Consider the following 15647-nt stretch of genomic DNA (forward strand, 5'->3'; position numbering starts at 1 on the left):
TGAAAGGTTGGGCTAAGGCTGTTCCGGTGGGTAAAGATGCAAGGCGGCCTATTGATTTGGCATTATTAAGGGATTTAGTGAGGGTCTTGGCAGAAGTTGGCGAGTCCGATTTTGAGATACTGCTTTTTCGCACTGCTTTTGTTTTGGCATTTTTTGGGGCTTTTAGGGTCAGTGAGCTGGTGGCCAAGAGTAAGACGGATGGTAAGTCTGGGTTGCTTTTCAGCGAGGTGCAACTTTGCAGCGACAGTGTGTGCTGCAAGATAGCTAGATCCAAGACGGATCAAGCTGGGAGAGGTAAGTTGGTTATTTTGCAAGCGCAGAGCGAGGCGGAGATTTGCCCAGTTCAGTTGGCGCAGTCTTATTTGGGGATCCGACCAGTAGGGGTTGGGGGGCAGTTTTTGTTGCATAATGATAAGTCTGCACTTTCTAAATTTCAATTTGCGGCTGTGTTAAAGCGTTGTTTGAGTGTGTTGGGGCTCCCGCCTCAAGAGTATGGTACCCATTCCTTTCGGATAGGGTCAGCTACACAGGCTGCGGCAGCTGGGTTGTCCCCAGGGGCGATCCAGGCGCTAGGCCGGTGGAAGTCTGATTCATATAAGAGTTATGTTAGATTGGATAAATTGTAGTTGCGCCTGTTGCGCCAACCCTAAAACGTAGTTTACTCCCGGTTTTTGAACGACAGCGTTCAGAAATCGTGGGTGTGAAGGTTGCTTTTACTTTTTCCTCCGAGGGGGCCTTAATTCAATTGGCAAACCAAGGTCCACGGGAGGTTTTTTAAGTTTTCTCCTTCACATGGGTTGAATATTTAAGTTTTGTAATATTGATAAGTTACTGACGGTTAGGATTCTTCTTTTTTCAGTTTCAATGGAATCCTCGGGGCAGATATGGCTCATTGGCCATTCCTTCATTTATTGGGCAGGGAGACACCCAATGGGAAGGAGGTCACATGATTATTTAGGAGACAGGACAGTCAGGTGGATAGGTGTGAGGGGCATGCGCTGGGGTGAGTTCTTGAGCGAGCTTTTCTGGCATGAGAGGAATTGGGGCCGTCCCCAGTGGTTGGTCATCCACCTGGGTGGCAACGACATGGGTATGGTCAAGGGAATCGACTTGATTTTAAGTATCAAGTCCGATTTGGTGGCCGTACGGGCGCATTGGCCCGAGGTGAGGATAGTTTGGTCGGAAATTATCCCTCGGTTCCATTGGCGGGGTGCTGTCCGGACCTCAGCCATTGAGAAGGCAAGGAAAAAGGTGAACTCTGCCATAGGAGTTTTTGTTAGAGCTATGGGGGGTAGTGTTGTAAGACATCCTTCATTGGTGCTGGATAACGTGAGGTACTATAGAGAGGATGGGGTGCATCTTTCCCCTGCGGGAAACTGCATGTTTCTGGAGGACATCTACCTTTTGTGGGCCTGAATAGTTGCATAGGTTTTTCCCGGTTTGTTATATTTTTCTTTTTGGGATGGCGGCTGTGGTTAGTTAACCTTGTGGTGGCGGGAAGTCGCTACCAGCCAGCGGTCAAAGGGGGGCACAAGCGGTCATCGTGGGGAACCATCCCCTTCGTAGGACGGCGGGTGGTCCTTCCCGTGCGGGTGGACAGGGGGCGTTCCCCTGCGGGACCGTCCGCTAAGGGCTCAGCCAGGTTAGGGGGTGGTGAGACCTTCACGATGCAGGTTGTGCCATTAGGAGGCGGTGGTGAACCCCTCCTGCAGTTTTCTGTTTTTTACGTATATCAAGTTGACTGGGCTGGCGGGTTGGTAGCGGCTTAGTCTTTGCCATCCTCCAACCTTTAGTTTAAAAGTTAGGGACTCAAAACCCAAATTCAAATCCAAATTTTCTAGTTAGCTTACAAGGTCTTCAATAAATATTTCTCTGACCTTTTTAAACTTAACTCTCGGTGTCAGTGTGGTTATTTCTTGTCCGCGTGAGTTATTTGGTGTCGTCTCAATTATTTTAGATAAGGGTTTTTGGTTAAATAATGTAAAGGTATTTTAAGTTATGGGCTACTTAGAGTGGGTGAGGGCTGCATAAGCCAGAAACCATATAAGAGCCCTGACTTAGGTTCATAGAAAGTTCAGCAAGAGAGAAAAAACTTAGTCTGGCTGTTCTGCCTGGATACAAGCTGGTGATCAGGCAGGGACCTATCAGGGATCTAGGGGGAGTAGCCAGTAAAAGGTTATATAAGTTAGATGATCATGTGACCTCATCCTTCTTTTGCCATTTTTGAAGCCCTCCCTCCCTTCCTCCCTCCCCATGAACGGGCTCACTAGAGTGATGGTTTATCCCGGTGAGTATTTTTGGTGGTCTTTGCAGAAGCGTTTCTGCAAAGAATTTTATTTTGTGGCTTTCCAGCCAGCATGGCGGGAAGTCGCTACCAGCCAGCGGTCAAAGGGGGGCACAAGCGGTCATCGTGGGGCACCATCCCCTTCGTAGGACGGCGGGTGGTCCTTCCCGTGCGGGACCGTCCGCTAAGGGCTCAGCCAGGTTAGGGGGTGGTGAGACCTTCACGATGCAGGTTGTGCCATTAGGAGGCGGTGGTGAACCCCTCCTGCAGTTTTCTGTTTTTTACGTATATCAAGTTGACTGGGCTGGCGGGTTGGTAGCGGCTTAGTCTTTGCCATCCTCCAACCTTTAGTTTAAAAGTTAGGGACTCAAAACCCAAATTCAAATCCAAATTTTCTAGTTAGCTTACAAGGTCTTCAATAAATATTCCTCTGACCTTTTTAAACTTAACTCTCGGTGTCAGTGTGGTTATTTCTTGTCCGCGTGAGTTATTTGGTGTCGTCTCAATTATTTTAGATAAGGGTTTTTGGTTAAATAATGTAAAGGTATTTTAAGTTATGGGCTACTTATTGATTACTGAAGTGCCCCATCCCAGGGACCAAAAGTATCTCTATCTGATACTAGCACTGTGCTAGGAAAATAGCGGTCAATTCTCCGATCTGTGTCTATGTCTGCTGGGGAGGGGGAAATTGGGGGACACAGGGCAGACTATAGATAGAGTTACAGCTACTTTATGTAATTGTGAAAAGAATAGAAAGAGGCTGGATGTTTTTGAACATGTTGGAGGTTAGGATAAATGAGTCCTTCCCATCTCACATAGGGAATTCAAGGATTAGAAAAGGACAGGGACGGGGGCGTGGCCTGGCACGCAAGCGGTGAAGACGTGTCCCTCTGGAGCTCCTGCTGAGCCCCAGGGTTTTTGCCTTATACCCTGCCCTAACCCTATCTACACTCTCTCCCTACATCCACTGCAGCTCACCCTAGACCTCTGCCTACCTCGGACCACGGCTGCGGAGCCGGGCAGCACTTTTCAGAGCTGCCGCGGGTTGCGGCCTGGTCCGGGAACGGAAGCCGGGGCCTCTATTTTGGAGCCGGAAGCTGGACGGCGGTTCAGCGTGCACCGCCGCGGACGTACCTGGGAGCTGGATATCTCCCTGCTTCTCCCCCGCCGGACTCGGACTCCTGCCGCAGCCGCCCTCTCGCACTACAGACGGCCAGAAGCGGCCGCGACGAGGACGCGCATCCCCTAAGGCGGCCATTGTCACGGCCCGGCACCCCCCGCAGCGGCGCCCTGCACGGCCCGGCACCTCCCGCATCGGAGCCTTACACTAATACCACCAACGCAGTGAGTAGGTCGGGTAGCGGGGCTATACTCACCCGCCCGCATACCCCTAATTACTGGCTGTGGCTGGTCCCAGCCATACATACCCCCCGCACGTGGCCACCGCCATTTTCCCTGATACCCCTACAAGCCTGCAGCCCACAGTGAAATCTGCCCTGGGGACCCCATAGACCCTCTGTTGCACCTGCCTACATATACCAGAGGCTGGGTCCCAGAGCAACAGCTAGATTAACAACAGGTCTGGCTTACTTGTTGGCCCCCAGTCCCTGTTGTGACACCCAGGGCCTGCCCCCCTCCCTCCAGAACCCCAGCTTACAAGACCCCCTGGGGTTAGAGCTCGTACCAACCAGCAGATCCACCATCAAGCAAGTGGGGTTACTCCCCCCCCCTGGCTACTACAGCTGCTTGGGCACAGCTTAATTTCAGACACCCACTGCTCTGACGCAGTACAGACTAGGGTGTCTCTGCATACAGTTCCTCCCTTACTAATCCAAATGTGATAATTCACCTCACATGGCGGCCACTCAGTGACGACCTTAACCTGACCCTACACATGTAGGACTGCCCCACTGCATATACCCCCACGGTGCCTTACTCCATTACACGTCTGCTTTATAGAACGTGCCTGATCTGATTATGCCCCCAAAGAAGCCCAAGGACGCAGCCCCTGCTAAAATAACCATGCCAGTCAAGAAATCCCCTCAGATCCCCTCATCTCAAATAAGCCCCGCGAAACAGGGGTCCAGTCCCCTGGGAACGCATGCAGAGATAAATCCCCTTTCCGGGATGACGGGAATAGATGCAGACTCAAATGAGCCTGTGACGGTGAAGTCCCTCTGCCAGGTTTTCTCTGCTTTCCAAGCAGAGTTAACCAAGGATCTAAAGCTGGCCATCCGTGAGGTCAAAACCGAGTTGGTGGCGATTGGCGATAGAACGGACCACCTAGAGAGGAAAATGGAGGAGCTGGTCACCTCTCATAATGACCTTATATCGTCTTATGACCGACAGCAACTCGAGATTACACAATTTAAAACCAAACTTGCTGACCTGGAGGACAGGTCTAGACGGAATAATATCAAGATCAGAGGCATTCCCGACTCCGTGTCGAACTCTGAACTTGAGGACTTTGCCACCTCCCTGTTCCGCAGGCTCCTCCCCTCTACTGACCCCAAAGATCTCCTCATTGACCGAATTCATCGCCTACCAAGACCCAAAACCATCCCTGCTGACCTCCCCAAGGACACCCTCCTCCGGGTCCACTTCTTTACAGTTAAAGAACAGCTCCTGAAGGCAGCCCGGGAGGCAAAGAATTCCGGCACACTAGGCGGCCTCCAGCTATTCCAGGACTTCTCCCCTGCCACCCTGGCTAGCAGAAGAGCGTTTGCTCCCATCACCCTGGCACTGCGCTCTCATGATATAAGGTACCGCTGGGGGTTTCCAGTAAAGCTGATCATCCACCATGACGACACCACCTACAGCGTCTCTTCCCTAGAAGCAGGAATGAAGCTGCTACTAGACTGGGACATTTCGATTTCGGGATCCCAGGGGCAGAAGCGCCCGCCGCCCATCCGTCAGGAATGGGCCGTTGCCTGATCACCTATGTGTCGTCACAGCCATCCTTACTCCTCGATTGACTGCCCAGACCTCCCCGCCTTGCTCACCTCCCCAAAGCGGGTAGAGGTTATAGCGATAAGTATCTGTTTTGTTATTTGATAGATACTGCGGGGTTCTGGGTTTGGATAAAGGAACTATGTTACCAGATGTTAAGAGTTGTTTATAGTTAATCTACCAGAGGTTTCTGTTTCCCTGAGTTAAAGTTTGCCTATTTACCTAGAAACCTACATACTTATTCTGACAAGTTACTCATAATAGTATGGTTCTTTTTTCTTATGTTTGTTTTCTCCCTCCTGGGCTCCACAGGTGGAATGTTAGTTCAAATTGTTATGTCTTATTTAAAAATTGTCGTTACTAGAGAGGCAGCCTCCCCTTCTCTCTTTCTCTAGAGATACCAGGCCACCAACCCCACACTTTCCCACACTACTGCATGAAAATCCCATTCCTTTCCCCTGCAGTAGTCATGCGGGTCCAAGTTGACGGACCCTTTTGTTTTGCCTTTCCCTTTACCTCCCTTTTTTTCTTTTCTTCTCTCTACCTGTCCTTCTCCCCCCCTCCTCCCCTCCCCCCCCTGGACCGCATTACCCATTACCAACCCATCCCTACCAATACCCCCCCTTTGGATTTACTCAGTGTACCCCCAGCACTTCCTAAACCTGTTTCATGCCCAAGCTAATCTCATTAAATGTTAAGGGGTTGAACTCCCCAAACAAGCGTAGGTTGGCCTTGTCATACTTCCACAAACAGAAGGCGGACATAGTAGCCCTCCAAGAGACGCACTTTGCCTCCCCTAACCCCCCCACATTTAAAGATACGAATTACCCAACGGTTTACTATGCTAATGGCCCCTTTAAGCGTAACGGAGTTGCTATCCTGTTTAATCGCCATACCCCCTTTTCCTGCCACTCCCAAACTGCTGACAAGAATGGCAGATACCTGATCCTCACTGGCCTTCTGGAAGACAGATTGACTACTATTGTTTCTTTATATGCCCCCAACACAAATCAAGTAACATTCCTCCGCAAACTTTTCTCTCTCGTACAAAAAACCTCAAAGGGCTCCCTGATACTAATGGGCGATTTTAACCTAACGCTAGACCCCATGCTCGATAAATCCCGACTCCCCTCTAGTCACCAATCCCACTCAGACAACCAATCTACAGCTTTACGTAATCTTCTTTTAGAATTTGATTTGTATGATACTTGGAGAACAACCTACCCAACTGGCCGAGAATATACTTTCCACTCCCCAGTCCATAACACCTATTCTAGAATTGATTTCATCTTATGTGACAAATGGTCCCTGCAACACTCTACTGGAGTTGATATCCTTCCCATTACATGGTCGGACCACGCCCCCGTTGTGTGGCTCTGGAACTTTCTCCCATCTAAAATTCCCCCCAGACCATGGCGTCTGTTAGCCCACCTCCTTTCAGACCCAATAGCTAAAGACATCATCTCTAAAGCAATAAATGAATATATGTCTAATAACCAGGTAGCGGATACCTCTGTAATCAACCACTGGTGCGCATTCAAAGCAGTCACCAGGGGGGCGGCCATACAAGCAGGCGCCAACCTGAAGCGTATGGCCACCGCAACCCAAAAATCCCTCGAATCCAAACTAATAGAACTCGAAAATAAGAACAAAAAGTCCCCTTCCAACTCCCTAAAGACTGAGCTGGCCTCAATACGTAGTCAACTACAAAAACTGCTTTCAGCACGCACCCAATCAGCCCTAAACAGGCTGAGACACAGATTCTATCTCGCTAGTTACAGATCAGGCAGAATGCTGTCCCGAAAACTGCGGGCTCAACAAGCCAGAAATAGGATCAAACATATAATTTCCCCCAATAAAGAGAAAATTAGCAATCCTAAAGACATCGCAAATCAATTCGCCGACTACTATTCTAAACTCTATAACCTCTCCCTAGACTCCTCCATAGTCCACCCCACTAATGCCACTATCCGTGATTTCTTAGAAAGTTTACACTTTCCATCCCTTACCCAAGAGCAGCTAGACTCCTTAAACGCCCCTTGGTCACAGTTAGAAATCATGGCGACTATTGGTTCACTCCCTCGCAACAAAGCCCCAGGCCCCGACGGGTTCATAACAGACTTTTACATCTCCTATAGTGAACTGTTATCTCCTTACTTAAAGGATTTGTTCAATGAACTATCCTCTACGGGACACGCTCCCCCGGAATTATTAGAAGCCCGAATAGTGACCATCCCGAAACCCGGTAAAAACCCTGCCTTGTGCCAAAACTATCGCCCGATAGCCTTACTGAACAGCGACATCAAGATTTTCGCCAAACTAATGGCGTCCCGAATTAACCAGTTCCTGCCCTTGCTGGTGCACCCGGACCAGACGGGGTTCGTCCCGAGGCGACAGGCCCCGGATAACACTAGGAGGGTGTTCAACTTAATTGACTCTCTATCCGAGGAGCAAGGCCTCCTGCTCCTATCTCTCGATGCTGAAAAAGCATTTGACTGTCTGAACTGGCAATATATGAGAGAGGTCTTAACACGCTTCGGTTTTAAGGACCGGATTCTGTCGTCAATCATGTCACTTTATAGCGCCCCGTCGGCCCGGGTGTTTAGCAACGGCTTCCTCTCTTCCCCATTTTCAATCTCCAATGGCACAAGGCAGGGCTGCCCCCTCTCGCCCTTAATATTTGTCCTTTCCATAGAACCATTAGCTATGTCAATTCGAAATAACCCTAACATTCCGGGTCTCCGGGTAGGTCCCACCAACCATAAACTCAGTCTATTTGCGGATGATGTTCTGCTCTTCGTGACGGACCCCACCAATACCCTCCCGTTTATCCACACAACACTAGCCTCCTACAGCGCTGCATCTTATTATAAGCTCAATACGTCCAAGACCGATGCCCTCCCGATTAACCTCTCAACCTCTCTCCCCACATTGAAGGCCACATATCATTATAACTGGCAGGCAAACTCTATAAAATATCTGGGTATCCACATCCCCCCTAATATGAGATCTGTTTTTGATGTCAACCTATCCCCCCTCTTAACCTCCCTTGCATCTCTCTCCAGGTCTTGGCTAACATTTGAGGTTTCCTGGATGGGTCGGATGGCAGCATTTAAGATGTCGCTGTTCCCCAAGTTAATGTACCTATTTCGCACCATCCCCTATACCTTCCCTAAAAAGTCCCTCCAACTAGCTACCTCCATCCTGATGAAGTATGTCTGGTCAACTAAACCTCCAGCTATGGCCCGTTCTAAAATGTCAATACCAAAGGCATTCGGGGGACTTGACCTGCCTGACCTATCCCAATATCAAGCAGCCTGCCTTCTTGCTTCGACTAAATACTATTTCGAAAGAGATGCACCCGTGGCGTGGGTGTGCGTTGAGCAGGTTTACTCCCCTCAAATTCCTCTCCCTGACCTACTTAAGATCCCAAAACACATTAGACCCCCACTAACTGGCCTCCTCCCTGCAACTGTCGCCACTCTCCATATGTGGGACCAATTACTAACCACCCTCCGTGCCCCTACAGCCCTTATTAATACTCTGACCATTACCACAGTGGCAAAACTGATACCAAATCTCAACCTGAACCGCTGGAAAAACTGTGGGATTAATTCTTTAGGAGACGTATTGGACGCCCACTCAATCCTTCCCTTCGCCTCCCTGCGAGAAACATACTCCCTCCCCCCCCAGGAATATCACCACTACCTACAACTGTCCCATTGGTGGAGTGCCCACTTCTCCATCCGCTCTGCCCCAGAACCACATTGCCAGGCAGCCCTCTCCCGACCCACCCAGACGACATCCAGGGGGGACATCTCCTTTTGGTATGGCACCCTGACTACTCCCCTTGAGTTCACTAAGACCTCCGCCCATAGAAAATGGGAAGCAGACTTAGGCATACAGCTATCTGCCCCTCAGTGGCGTAAGATCTTTTTAACCTCCTACACTATGTCTCGCTGCATCAACCACTCGGAGATGCACATCAAACTAATCAATCGACTTTACTTGACGCCAGATCGCCTCCACACCTTTTGGCCTACATGTTCTAATATGTGCTGGCGGCGGTGTGGGAATGTGGGCAATATATATCACATCTTCTGGTCCTGCCCCAAGCTCAGGGAATACTGGGGAGAGGTCTTTAAGTTAATCTCCACGGTGCTCCAGATATCCCTTCTCCCTGACCCACTCATAGCCTTGCTCCATATGTACCCCCAGGATCTCCCTGCAAGGAACACATATGTCCTCGGTCATATCTTGATTGCGGCACGAGCAAATTTAGCCCAACTAAGGAAACAACCCTCCCCCCCGTCCCTCCTTCAGGTCATTTTAAAAACAAACCATCATTATTATATGGAAACTGGCTTTACCTCCTATTCGTCTAAACCCTCCTCACCCCACTCCAGATGGGCCTCTTGGTGTAGCTATATGACAGATGGAGCAGGTGCCGGCCCTTCTACCGACAGCCTCCCTGGACAGACGTCACTGTTTAGCCTGAATGAACCCCCAGACCCAGACCCACCCACGCCCCAAGTACCTGATCAGTGACCACCCCCTCTCTCTAGGGGTGATAGCCGGATCAAGGCGGAGGCCAACAGAAGTGCTACCCTTAGACACAAGTTCCCAGTTACCAACACCAGCTTGCTGGTCATATCTCGATGCTTTATGTTATACTGTATGTAATATGTCTTATGTTCACCTCGCTCTGCGTAGCGACAGGTTCTCGCTTTGACACATTTGATACGCTTGCTTTATTTACTGTATTTACTATATTGTTCTCACTATTGAATGTAGTCCACCCCTCCCCCCCCCCTAAGTACCCCCTTTCTCTTTTGTACCCCTTATAAAACTTGTGCTAATAAAAATTTATTGATGGAAAAAAAAAAGAAAAGGACAGGGACAGATTAACAATGGGGCAGATGGAGCTGCAGTTCCAGGCATCCATATAAAATTAGGCCCATTGCTATGATAGAATGATGATCAACAGACAGACACCAGCAGGCCACATGGTTGGTCATAAATCATGTGTATCAGAATTGCATTCCTAGCTTACATATTTATGCAACTTTTGTTCTGTTATATATTTAGAGAGGCACTGGGGAAAATTTTACTGAAGGAAATTTGTAAAAAATAGGTGTATTGAAATACACTTATTTTTGACATTTACTATCCCGCAAATACGGCAATTCGAATTCGTATTGATAGCACATCAATACGACTACGAATTGCCATATTTTCAGGACAGTAAATGTCAAAAATAAGTGTATTTCTGGATACAAATACACCTATTTTTTTTTACAAATTTCCTTTAGTAAATTTTCCCCATAGTGTATGGGTTCTACACATGCCTACATGGCATTGGCCTCTCCTCCATTTTCCACTCATTTTCAGTTGGTAGGTCCAAAAGCCATCGGGATCACATTGCAAGGTAATAGCACTGCGTGTAGACACTTATGACTGATTAAAAATCAATATCCAGAAAAATGCAAATATTGCAGATAAACTGTTATATTCCTTTGGAATCATGTTTTAGATCTCTTTTACATATTTAGGTCAAATAGCAGACTGATACTACCAACTAGACTATGGGCCTGATTCTGGTTCACTTGCAAAATCAAATTCACTCTGTAGTGGGCAAAACCATGTGCACTGCAGGTGGGGCAGATATAACATGTGCAGAGAGAGTAAGATTATGGTGTTATTTTGTTTCTGTGCAGGGTAAATACTGTCTGCTTTCTTTTTACACTGTAATATATATATATATATATATATATATATATATCAGTTTGAGGTAAAAACCCCACCCAAATCTAACTCCCTCTACACATTTTACATCCTCCCCTCCTGCAGTGCACATGGTTTTGTTCCTAGGCCCCCACCCACTAGTCAGTTCTGGCCTGTTTTCTTCAAATTCAAATGGATCTGGCAGACCCATCTGACGAAAAAAGGCCAAATCTGAGCTCCCTCAGATCAAAATTGCTGCTGAGTCTCAGATCTATCTGACCAGTGGCCATACACCTACACATTTATCTTCAGATCAGGCTGGTTGGAACAAAAACATGGTTACGGATGAGAGCAAATGACAGTTGAGCATTTGCTTGTAAATGCTGGAAAACTGACAAACTGCCATTTAGAAAATACCAGATTTTTGTTCCAACCAGCCAGATGTGAAGATAAATCTGTAGGTTTATGACAGGGGTCTATCGAACTGTAGGTCTGATCAAATGTATCTGAAATGAACAGAGTGAAAATTTAGCCCAGGGTCAGATCAGAAAACCGGGAGAAGTCAAGGGAAATCTGAAGAGATCAGTAGCTTCAGATATGTCTGTGTAGTGGATGGGGGGTTTAAGAGAGATCATTTGCTTTTGCGAGTGAACTGGAATTAGGCCTTTATTCATGAAAATGTCATTTTAAATTTTAAAGAAAATCTAACTGTAGTAAATATAACCTTTACTCTGTTGATACAGTTATGCAGATCAGTTGTGTTTTCTTGATGCTTTCAGCTGTATTGATTGGACAAAAAAATGTATATTTAAAAAGCTTTATTTATAAAGCAACCACTGTATACATCAAAGTGAAGAACGTCTTTATCATGTGTTATGTTAATATTACCTTATCAGCAAGTTTCTAAAAGAAAAAAAAAAAAATAACTATAGACAATACTGTAGTATACTCCCAAGTCAAGAAAAAGATATTAAGAACCATTGTGCATCTGTGAACAATTGGGAAACAGAATCTGATTGGTTGGTATGGGCAACATCACCTCTTTTCATTTTATGAAGCTTTAGTAAATTTATCATAAATCTGAATGCTCATTATAAATTCCTGATGTCGTCTGCAACGCAACAGCATGGTTGAGCCAAGGTGTAGATTTGTTCTGCTTTGCTCCTTATAAGCAAGATGTTCTTGGGACCAGGTAAAGTGGTTCTACAATTCAGATTGTGATTCAGGTCAGTGCCCAAAAGGTCCATGGATATGTGAAGATGGCGGCCCAGCAGCTATAATCAGGGCAGCAGGGACAGTTTTTGCTAAAAGTCTCTATTGGCTAACTCTTAATCACAGGCTACACATCAGATGTCAGAGGAGTGTGTGAGCCCTTACTGGAAAGAATCTGCAGATGTACATTAAGCATGGTGTTCTTTAACTTTAATTGGGTTTTACAACTGCACAATTATTTTAGAACTGCTGACACGATGTACACCTGCACACTAGGTTATATCATGTCCTTTCCAATTGCATGAATGTCAGAGCTATGGATTAGTACATGCTAGTCAGCTCTTCCTGTAAATAGATTTATCATATGCAACTCCCAGGGAGCTGCAAGATGGAGGGAGCAGGGGGGCAGCGGACATCGAGGTGGCAGGCAGGAGATGCTGCGAGGCGGCTGGCGGGGGACACTGCAAGGCGGCTGGCAAGGATGCTACGAGTAGGGCATGGGACGCTGTGGGGTGGGGGACACAAAGGGCTTTTTTTCCCCCTTGCAGCAGTGGCAGCTCCCTGCTATGGCTCCCCCTGCCCGGCTCTCCGATGCCCTTACCAGCATCCGCCACCTCTGTGTGCCCCACGCCTGCCCTCCTCGCAGCCTCCCCCGCCGCCTCTGCCCGCCTCGCAGCATCTCCTGCCTGGCTGCACATAAGTTTTACAACAGGTCGGACGGGGTGTCTAGACATGCGAATTGGTCCGATTTCACTGCCCGATCCATCTGAATTGGGTGAAATCGGGACCAAATCGCAGTACACCACGCACTTACAGCCTCTTGTTACACTTATATATCTATAATTTAAATAAGTAAGGGGCCCATTTACTAACATTATTTTTACTAAAACAATGTGATAAAGGGTGTTTTCACATCCTTTTCACATTATTTTATATTCACCTAATGTACTAAAGGGCTTTTGGAGCAGTTTTAATGGCAGTGGCACATGCACAATACTGCATTTTTTTTTTTTTATGATAAATACCCAGATGGTGCTGCGGAGACCCATTGCAGGGACAGAGCTTTATCGCAAGCTGTCCCCTGGCATGTGATAATTGATACATCCGTACAATGTATCCAATTATCACATTGCGAGTTTGCCCCATATTATCACATCACATTCGCATCCGGATGGTTATAAATGGGCCCCTAAATATGATGTTCTCTACAGATGACAATACATCCTGTATTTTACAGATGCTATAGAGGACGATTCCAGCAGCAATTCACATAATGTAGCATAGCAGGACAGGTGTATTCATTACCTTCACCTCACATGTGAGCAGCACAAATGGTGTAATGGTTACTGCCTCACAGCACTGAGGTCAAGGGTCACATCCCCAAAAAGTATACAGATGTAGCACCCCTCACGCTTGCGGGGGCTGGCTACAGAATCCCGAGTCCCCGCCAGCCGTCGGAAGGGAACGCGTGCGCATGAGATGCTCGTAAAACCCCATTCCGATGGAGCTCCCCGCTGCCTCCTGGCCCCCATCGCCTCCTCGCACCCCTCCCTAACCTAACTAGAGATGGTAGAAAGAGAACTGATAACAAGATATCAGGTAGGGGCGCAATTCCTAGACCTGGTTAGCAAAAGAAAAAGCTGCAGTACAAAAAAAGGGGGTTGTCACTCCCCTACAAGAAGATACCAGAAAGAAATACAATAGACTGCGCTAATTATGAATAAAAGATAATTAAAAAATGCCAGTAACCTAAAATTTAAACATGATTTAATGTAGAGATGAACATATATAGCAGCTCAAGTTAAAAACAAAGATAATTACATATATTGTGCACATAAAAAACAATGGGTATATTGCATTGAAAAAATAGGGGGAATTGATTTTTCCTAAAGTGACTGAAAAATGTGTCCATACGGTACCGTATATTTTGGCAATGAGTCCAGCTGAATGGGGGCAGAGAGTGATGTGCCCGCTTGGATCCGTTCCTATTATGCCTCAAATATGAGGGACCTGGATGGCTGGGGGAGGGAATCGCAGCTTGATGTTATGGAGTGAATATAACTCCTGCTGTTCCTTGGGTGCCAGGGAAATAGCCTGGTTGTAGGTCTTCTCCCCAAATTGGGGCCAAAACAAGGTTTGGAGGCTGGTCCGGTCTCTCGGGTGATAAAAGCTGTAGGGGTCTTGTGATGGAGGTCAGTCACTTAGGTAGAGATGGGCATGGTCATGTCGCCCAGCCGCCGAGTGACTGGGACGCGCGTGTGTGTGAGATGCTCGGGCATCCCAGTCTGATGAAGTTCCTCTCCGCCAGCGCTCACCAGCGGGGACATTCTGGCGAGCACTGGCAGTGAATGAGAGGGGCTCTATCTGTACTGGTAGATTAATTGGCTCTGAACAAAAAATTTACTCTGGCATTATTGTGAGTGCATGTATATGTGGTAGGGAATATATATATATTGTAAGCTCCACTGGGGCAGGGCCTGATGGCAGAGCCGGATTAAGGGGGGTTATAAGGGGCACGTACCCCCGGGCCTCTGTCTGCAAACTCTCTCCCGTAATCCCTCCAGCAGCAGATCTGATTTTAAAAATATTGTCCACCCCGTCTCCATATACCTGTGTAGGTGCTCAGAGCCTGTGCTACAAGGTATGCAACTCATGCAGAGCAGGGAGGCCCAGACTAGACAGGCGCTCTTCCTGCATTGTTCATGCTACTGCTGTGCTGTTGCCCGGAGCATGAAGCGCGGCCTGGACAATCCTAAAGGCCCATCCAGAATAGTTCTGAATGCCCCTGCCGCTGCACCATGAGGCGGATCTACCCCAGGCCCAGCCACTGCAATTGGTAAGTGGCTATAGTGCATAGCAGCCTCTGAAAAGCCTCCAATGAGTGGTCGGAGCTCTCGGTAGAATGTTTGTGCTCCGGTGCCTTCTACTGAAATAATTATAGATCATATAGAACATTTCTGCACCTTGAAAAAGGTGGGTAATACAGACCCCAAAATGTCAGTAATCATGCACTTTATTGACGGATAAAATTATTTGAACCTAACCAGCCTCTGAGTGCCGCTATTACTATGGGTCTATGTATATATATATATATACACAGTCAGGTCCATAAATATTGGGACCTCGACACAATTGTCATATTTTGGGCTTTATACACCCCCACAAATGGATTTAAAATTAAACAAACAAGATTTGCTTTAACTGCAGACTTTCAGCTTTAATTTGAGGGTATTTAAATTCAAATCAAGTGAACAGTGTAGGAATTACAATGGTTTCTATACGTTTCTCCCACTTTTTCAGGGACCAAAAGTAATGGGACAAACTAAACAATGCTAAATCAAACGGTAATTGTGTATTATCACGGCGCCCGATTTGATCTAAATCGTATACGATATCGCATACGATTTAGCGGCCGATTTGCGATCAATTCAATCCGCGATACAGTTTCGTGGCCGATTTCCTGCCGATTTGCATGCTA

The sequence above is a fragment of the Crinia signifera genome, chromosome 5 (genome assembly GCF_055691185.1).
Source record: "Crinia signifera chromosome 5, ASM5569118v1, whole genome shotgun sequence".
In the NCBI taxonomy this organism is placed as follows: Eukaryota; Metazoa; Chordata; class Amphibia; order Anura; family Myobatrachidae; genus Crinia; species Crinia signifera.